At 45.6% G+C, this 7,516-nt stretch overlaps 1 long non-coding RNA gene across 1 annotated transcript; it reads left to right on the top strand.

The window, feature by feature from the left end:
- The first annotated feature begins 4,609 nt into the window (after positions 1–4,609).
- Positions 4,610–7,102, top strand: LOC132667517 (uncharacterized). The gene is made up of 3 exons (XR_009605195.3): positions 4,610–4,877; positions 6,330–6,476; positions 6,810–7,102. It is a non-coding gene; the product is annotated as an uncharacterized LOC132667517 (long non-coding RNA).
- Positions 7,103–7,516: the final 414 nt, after the last annotated feature.

Genomic DNA, 7,516 nt, shown 5'->3' on the forward strand with positions numbered 1-7,516 from the left:
GTGACTTGCCTTGAAACGAAAGTAGTGCTGACTTATACATCAACTCTGGCCTCTATCTCACCTTTGCGACTGCTCTGTGTGGAATGAGTTGCAATTTCCAAAGTTAGAACTAAAGAAGGGACAGACGAATGTAATTAGGAGACTTAGGAAAGGAATACCAGGAGTCCGCCAGGCCGAGCTCTGGGTCATTAATAATGGCCTTCGATTTGGATACTGCTCTTTGAGTAGAAGCTTTAGAAATCTCCGCATCAGGTGAGGCTGTAATTGCTTACAGTGTTATCGGCTCTGTTGTCTCGTCATTTTATTTCTTAGCTGTTTTATATTCTGGGCACAGAACCAGCTGGGAGGGATACAAACCCAGTGGCGTCTGTGGTCATGGCTAGCTGCAGGTTTGGCTGGTATTTAAACCTTGGCTTTTATTCGAGTCGGTCTTATTGCACCTTCCTCAAAATGCTTGTTGGGTCACCTGGAAAGAAGTGATGCAGCTGAGCAGTGGAGGAGGTGAAGGCATAGCAATAGGGGAAGTGTTCAAAGGTTACAAATTATGCAGCGCTTCGAAAAATTCTTAATTAATTTGAAGCACCTCTGATGATATGCTTTCCCCCCCTTTTATACTTCCGTCTGTGTAAGGAAGGGCAAACGTACTCGCAGGTGGGTGCATCCTGACGCACCTGGTCTGGGTGTGACCCAGCAGATTTTCCTGCAGCGGGAGCCGGCTGGTTGCTCCCTCTACGGGGAAGACGGGGAAGACGCCAGGCGGTCGGGCCTCACCGGGAGGAGAGGTTGGATTGTGATGAACAGCGACCTCTAGCGCGTGGCTCAGGATTTGCACTGGGCTAAGAGAATGAAAATAGCAGCAGGGACGCGAATTCTTAAGAAATTCCCCCCCAAACAAAGGCGAGATAGACATTTCCTCATTGTTTTCCCTGGCACAGGCGCTCAGGACTGACGGCTGAAGATTTCCTTCCTTTGTGCCGCACGCTACCATCAGTGCTGGGGATGCTACTCAAATGTTGCTGTGGTTTTTTTTTTTTTTTTTTTTTTTCCCCTCCAGCAGATTTCCTCCACAGAGATCCCTGGGATTTTTTTTTTTTTTTTTTTTAAAGGTTTCTCAGTTGCCTTTAGAGCTTAAACCAGAGAGTTCACCCAGGAGGACAGCATCAACGTCTCTGACCGTGGGTGTATGCGCGTGCTGGAGAGAGGGCTGAGGCCAAGAGGAGCAGAGAGGGGAACGCAGAGGTGGCGTCCCCTGGGAGCTGTGGGGATGGTCGGGGGCTCCTGCTCACCCACTCCCTCAGCCACAGCAAGTCTCAGAGGTGCTGGGCTCTCCGGTTCTACTTAAGGTGGTAGGCTATTGAAGCCTTCCTTCCCTCTACCCTGGTGCTTGCAGCGGCACAGATCGGCCAGCCCAGAAGGCTATTACCCTCTCTTCTTCCCTTGTATTCTGCCCCTCCCGCTCTTCTGAAGCCAGGTTCTGAGTCTCAAGGGCCGAGTTTATGTCAAGCTAGTTCACGGGCTGATGGTGTTCATTCCCCCTGAATAATGGGGCCAGAGGGAGACCTCCCAGCTCTTTAGGAGCCAGGAGGAGATTCTTTGGAGAAAGGCTAAAATCCCAGTTCCTGGCCCATGACTTTGCTGTTTTATCACGGGAATAGGGGTTTGGGGGTTGGGGAGGGAATACATTTTCCTATAACTCCAACCCATCGAAGGTTGATAGAGTCAAGCACACGTTTACTGTAACAACTGGGTTTGCCCTGCTGCTGCCTTTTCACAAAGCTTCAGAGTAGAAATGCTGCATCTTTACTTATTTATGATTTCTTTTTCTTGCTGTGGTTCTTCAGCTGTGAGCACATCACCGTGCTTGGGCTTTTCAGGTTTCATCAGTGCCTCCTCCCCCTCCCCGAATGATTAGATCAAGGATCTAAGCAGTTGCTTCGAGAGGGAGTCATCCTCACAGTTGAACCCATAGATTTATACCATACTCGGTCACATGCTCCCCTGATGTCACATTTCTGTGCCAGGGGTGGGGAGCTGACGGGTGAGGATGGGCACACCAACGCGGGGACAAGATGAAGGGAGTATGGAAATTATAAGATGAAGGGAATGTGGAAATTACATGACCTGATAGAGTCAGGGAGGCCTGTGGCTGGTATTGGCTCAATCAGCAAGCTTACCCAGATGGCATGGCTGAGCCTGTGGCCCAGCTTGGGAACAGGTTTGGGGCAAGGAGAGGGACAAGTGAAGAGGCTAAGCTGGGCATAGGTCCCTGGTTCCCGATACAAATGTTCAACACCTCAGGCTCTGTCTTTGGTGATATGGAAAGCTGTTAGAATCCCAGCCCAAGAAAAGCAAAATAAAAACAACTCTTCAATAAAAGCAATACCAATAGAGGAAGGTAATTCTGGCTGAGGTGGTGAGGTTCAGTGGAGGAGGGTAGGCAGATTTAGAGGGAAGAAGTTTGAGGAAGAAGGTTTCCAGGGGAAAGGATCGGTGTCTGTTCTCAGGCTGTGACAGTACAAAGAGAAAGATAGGTAGGAAGGCTAAATATTGAGAGAGGAGGGCAGGATTTATTAACGAACTGGATTAGAAAAGACTAAGAATGCACTGAAGGTTTCTCAGAAGTTTCTGTCAGGGAGTTGGCAAAATGGTGGCATTTACTGACTGGGCACTCAGGAAGAGCCAGCTTTTTCTGGAGGTAGACGGTGAACCCGGTGAGGATTATGCCTTGGAAGCAGAGGCCCTGCTGGAGAAAGACCCAGCTCACTCTTGATTCTTGCTGTTCCCCATCTATAGCACCTCTGCCTCCATCGGCACCATTTCCATTCATCCAGCATGCACATTCACCCGGCCCATGCCAGTGGCTGTCTGTCCTTCCCCAAATCTCCACACTGCCTCTCCTTTCTCATCTCATGCTCTTACCTCTTACTTACCAGAGTGAGCTAAGACACCCAGAAGGAAGCTATCACGCTTGCCCCCATCTGGGTTCTTCACTTCCCCAGATATTTACTTGGCTCGCTTCTTCCTTCAGCATTCTGCTCAAATGTCACCTCCATGGCAAGGACTTTCCTAGCCATCCTATCTAAGATAACACCCCTGCCTTCCTCTATCCCCTTACCCCGCTTTATCTTTTCTTTATGGCACTTCATTGCCACCTGATGTGTATTTATCCGTGCTTTCTCCTCTTCCCCACTGGACTGTGACTCTGTTGTATTTAACACTGAATCTCCAGGACATCCAACAGTGCTGGGCACATAGGAGATGTTCAATAAACATTCTCTCGGCAAGTGACTTACAGATGTCTCTATAGCTAACATTGTTGGCATCTCTTTCCTTCTGGAAATGCTGTCCTCCTTACAATGTTACTTCTTGTCTCTTCCTCTTTGACAGCAATTTCTTTGTTTTCTGTTCTCCTGTTTTTCAAGGTGCAGATTCTTCACCTGTGTTTTTCTCTTTCTTCACTTTATTCACTGGGGACCACATGTGCTCTCAGAGCTTTATCTCTCACGTCTATGCCCCTGTCTTGGCATCTCATCTGAGTTCAGGCCCATATTTCCAGCTGTTTGGTAGCCATTTCCGTTTTGAAATCTCATTGTCACCTAAAGCCCCCAAATCCCCTGTCAGACTCACTTTCCCCTCCCAATGTCACTACTTTCCCTCTTCCCAGCTAAGTCTGAAACCTTTCAATTTCTTTGCATTCCTATCTTTAAAATTTTTCCCAAACCACACCAAGTCCTACAATTTCTTCTTTCAGAATTCATTAACTAAGGAAATATTTATTGCCTGGGATATGGAAAACACTGTGTAAATGCTTTGGAGTTGGTGCTATAAAGATTTCTTCTTTACCCTCAGAGACTTTGTAACCAAAGCTTAGAGGTAAAACATGTTCAGGAATAGTTTTAAGGAGGAAAATAATGAGTTACAGATTCAGGTTATGAGGATATAGACGAGAGGAAAATTACTTCCATTTGAGTTCAGGAAGACTTCTAGAAAGAGGGACATTTGAGATGGGCCGTGAAAATTAGGTCATGCTTGGACATGCTAACCCTGGGGTTGGCCTTTCAGCTAGTGGGAACAGCATGAACAGAACACCAGACACAAGACAGCCATAAGTGAGGAGGGAGGATGATCGCTGAGCTGGGCTGGAGCTTGAAGTGAGGGTGGGGGGATCTGGAAGGAAGGTGAAGACAGGCCAGAGACTTATTTCTGTTGGAAGGCAGGGGAAAAGATTCAACAATACGGTGCAGGTAAATAATGCATCGGAGCTGTGTTTCAGGGAAGTTAATCTAGTTACAGCTTTGAAAATGGATCGGAGATAAGAAATGCAAGATAGAGCATCATCGTCTAGGCTGGAGGCCACAGCAGCCTGAATGTGGGTGGTAGGAGTAGAAGCAGATGTGGGAATGCAGTCACAGGGGGATGGCAGAGATACTGCTGAGGTGGAATGAACAGAACTTTGCATCCAGTTGAACATGGAGAACAAACAAAAGAGGGAAGAGTAGCAAAAATGATACTGAGATATTGACCTCAAGTGTCCAATCCCCAAATCAGAAATAGGGAAGAGTAGAGAACCACATGTGAGGAGGAAAGTTATGAGTTTAGTTACAGTCACAGTGCATGTGAGGCACCATTGTGACATCCAAGTGGAGCTTTCCAATGGGTAGTTAAACCTGTAAGCCTGAAACTCATGACAACGGTCAGACCTAGAAGTAGCAATATGGAGGCCATTACCAAGGTAAGGGTTTAGGTCAAGAGATTGGTCACAATTGCCAAAGGATTGTGAAAAAGAGAAGACAAGATGGCCGAAAACGGTTCCTTGTGAAACACTTACACTGATGAGACAGGAGGAGGAAGGATCCAGAGAAGGCCCATAAAGAGAGGTGAGAGGAGAGAAAGTGTCAGAGAAGATGAGGGTGGCAGTTTCAGGAAGGAGTCATGGACTCTGTAACCACTAAGATGTGGGAAAGGTGAAGGTTGAGAAGAAGCTGTTTAATTTATGTAACCTCATGTCCTTCCTTTATCTCACTCTCACCCATGCTCCCCTGGCAGAGACCCTCACTTCCCACATCTGGGACCCTCCCTTCTAAGGTCTCATCCCTGCTCCCATAGTCCACCAACTAGACAATCTCTCCCTGACACCATTTTCATGATATCATTTCTGTATTCTGTACAGAGGCAGAGAGGTGTAGTGGGAACAAAGTTAGACAAAGGGTCAAGAAACCTGGTTGTCTGGCTCTGCCACTAACTAACCATGGGCGCTTGGGCGTGAATTTGTCCAACCTATAAGGGACAAATGGGTTGTCCCTTGGGCGCCCATGGGCGCTTGGGTTGAATTTGTCAACCTATAAGTCCTCTTTCTCTCTAAATTCTAGGATTTCTTTCTACAACATCAAGGACTAAACAGTCCTCCCAGGTTTATTGGGGTCTCCCCAAATTCTGTCTCAGTCTGCCCTCTCCAACCTTACTTTCCAGGTTCTCTAAATGCACCCTACTCCGGTTAGACTGGTGTCTTCCTGGTCCTGTAACGAGAACGCACAGATTCCTGTCTCTGTGCTGTCTTCTACTTGGCTTTTCTTGCCTGCATGCCTTCTGATCTCCCCCATGCATGTGCCAATCCTAAAATCCTCCCTGGGCCAGCTCAACACTCACTTCTTCCATGAAATGTGCCCTGACTCCTCCAGTTCTCACTGGTATTTCTTTCTGCTGAACTCCTGGGCATCTATACAGAACATCTAAATCCTATTTTTATTATTAAAAAAATGCCACTGTTTTAGGCACTGTTAGTTTTGGTTTTTCCATGAGTTGTAAGCTCTTTGGGAGGAAATGGACCACATCTTTTGCTTCCTTTGTATTCCTCACAGTATATTTCTTAGCATGTCACCGAACACCTAGCATGTTCTTTATGTACATGTGTCAATCAGGTTTTCTTCGAGAAATGTTAACACACACACACAGACTTATTTTAAGGATTGTCAGATATGACTGTGGGGTTCTGGAAAGTCCTAAATCTATAGGCAGGCAGAAGGCTGGAAACTCAGGCAGAAGTTGATGTTACAATTTTGAGGCGTATTTCATCTCCAGGAAATCCAGTTTTTGCTCTTAAGGCCTTCACCTGATTGGACGAGGCCCACCCGCAACATTGAAGGTCATCTCCTTTACTTAAAGTCACCTATTGTAGATGTTAACCACATCTACCAAATGCCTTCACAGAAACAGCTACATTAGTGTTTGATTAAATAACTGGGTACTATAGTCTACCCCAAATGACACAAAATCAACCATCACAGAACACTTGCTTATGGAATCATATCAAGGAGTAATTCATTGTATAGGATTCAAGAAGGTGGGATCTTCAGAATAAGAACGAAGAAGGATCACCGAGAGACATTGATAAGAAGCAGTGAACATCCAGGACATTCAGAGAGCGGAAGCCATGTGGTGCTCCGGGATGAACTGGTTGGCAAGAAGCTTATAAATCAGTAGGCATCTGCAGATTCTGGATATTTGAGGGTTAAAAGGAAGAGAGGGGGACACTACTCTTAGAAGGTACTGGAAATAAGTCCATGCAGAAAAAGAGTGGTGTGGGGTTGGGGTGAGATAAGGAGAAGAGAAGAAGCAGGGAAAGAAAGGAAGAGAGATGGGGGAGGGAGGAAGAGAGAGAGAGAGGAAGAGAGGGAGGGAGGAAGGTTGGAGGAAGGGAGGCAGAGAGAGAGAGACAGACCTAGGATTTTAAAATCCCAAGTCTTTGTTTGTTGCTTATGGTTAAATGAAACTAAGGTGAATTTAAGGAAGAAATTTTGCTTTCTTCTCAGGGAATAGACAGAGACTAATGAGAGACTGGAAATATGAGAATGAAGTCAATAGGAACCTACAGAAGGCAATGCAGATACCTCTAGTGAGGAGAGAGTTCTTGATGGATTTTTCAGATGACATAAAGCCAATTTTTATCTGGAAAGGTTTATTTCAAGCAAATTTGTGTAGATAAAACCTTGGGGGAGTAAAAAAAAAGCCCCCAAAACAACCCAAACAAATAGAAAAGCCAAACAAAACTGCTTACAGCAGAAATCCAGATATTTGCTGCAAAACAATTAGTAATAGCATTGGCGAAACATTCTCGAAATAGACGAGCTTCACCATTAGCCTTCTGTGAATTCAAGCAAAGAGGCATCATTATACAAATTATACGCCTGGAGAAGGGGCTTCTGCATTGGGATGAACTTGTAAAAAGAACATTTAAACCAAAGGCAATTTTGCCTATCTGTAATTTGCTCTATTCCCCTCGCTATCATTGAAGATATTTACGCTTGAGCAAATTTCTCACTCTCAGTCTGATTTCTCCTTTTTCTTAATCCAGCCATGAAGTCATAAAATCCCCTGTTTGGGACAATATGATTTGCTGCCATGGAAACAATTACCATGTCACAAATTCATCTTGCCCCATGAGATGAAAGAGGAAAAGCAATAATACTAATATTTTGCAGTTCAATAGTGCCATTCATCCAGCAGTCACTAAGTAGTA

The sequence above is a fragment of the Panthera onca genome, chromosome B2 (genome assembly GCF_046562875.1).
Source record: "Panthera onca isolate mPanOnc1 chromosome B2, mPanOnc1 haplotype 2, whole genome shotgun sequence".
Lineage (NCBI taxonomy): Eukaryota > Metazoa > Chordata > Mammalia > Carnivora > Felidae > Panthera > Panthera onca.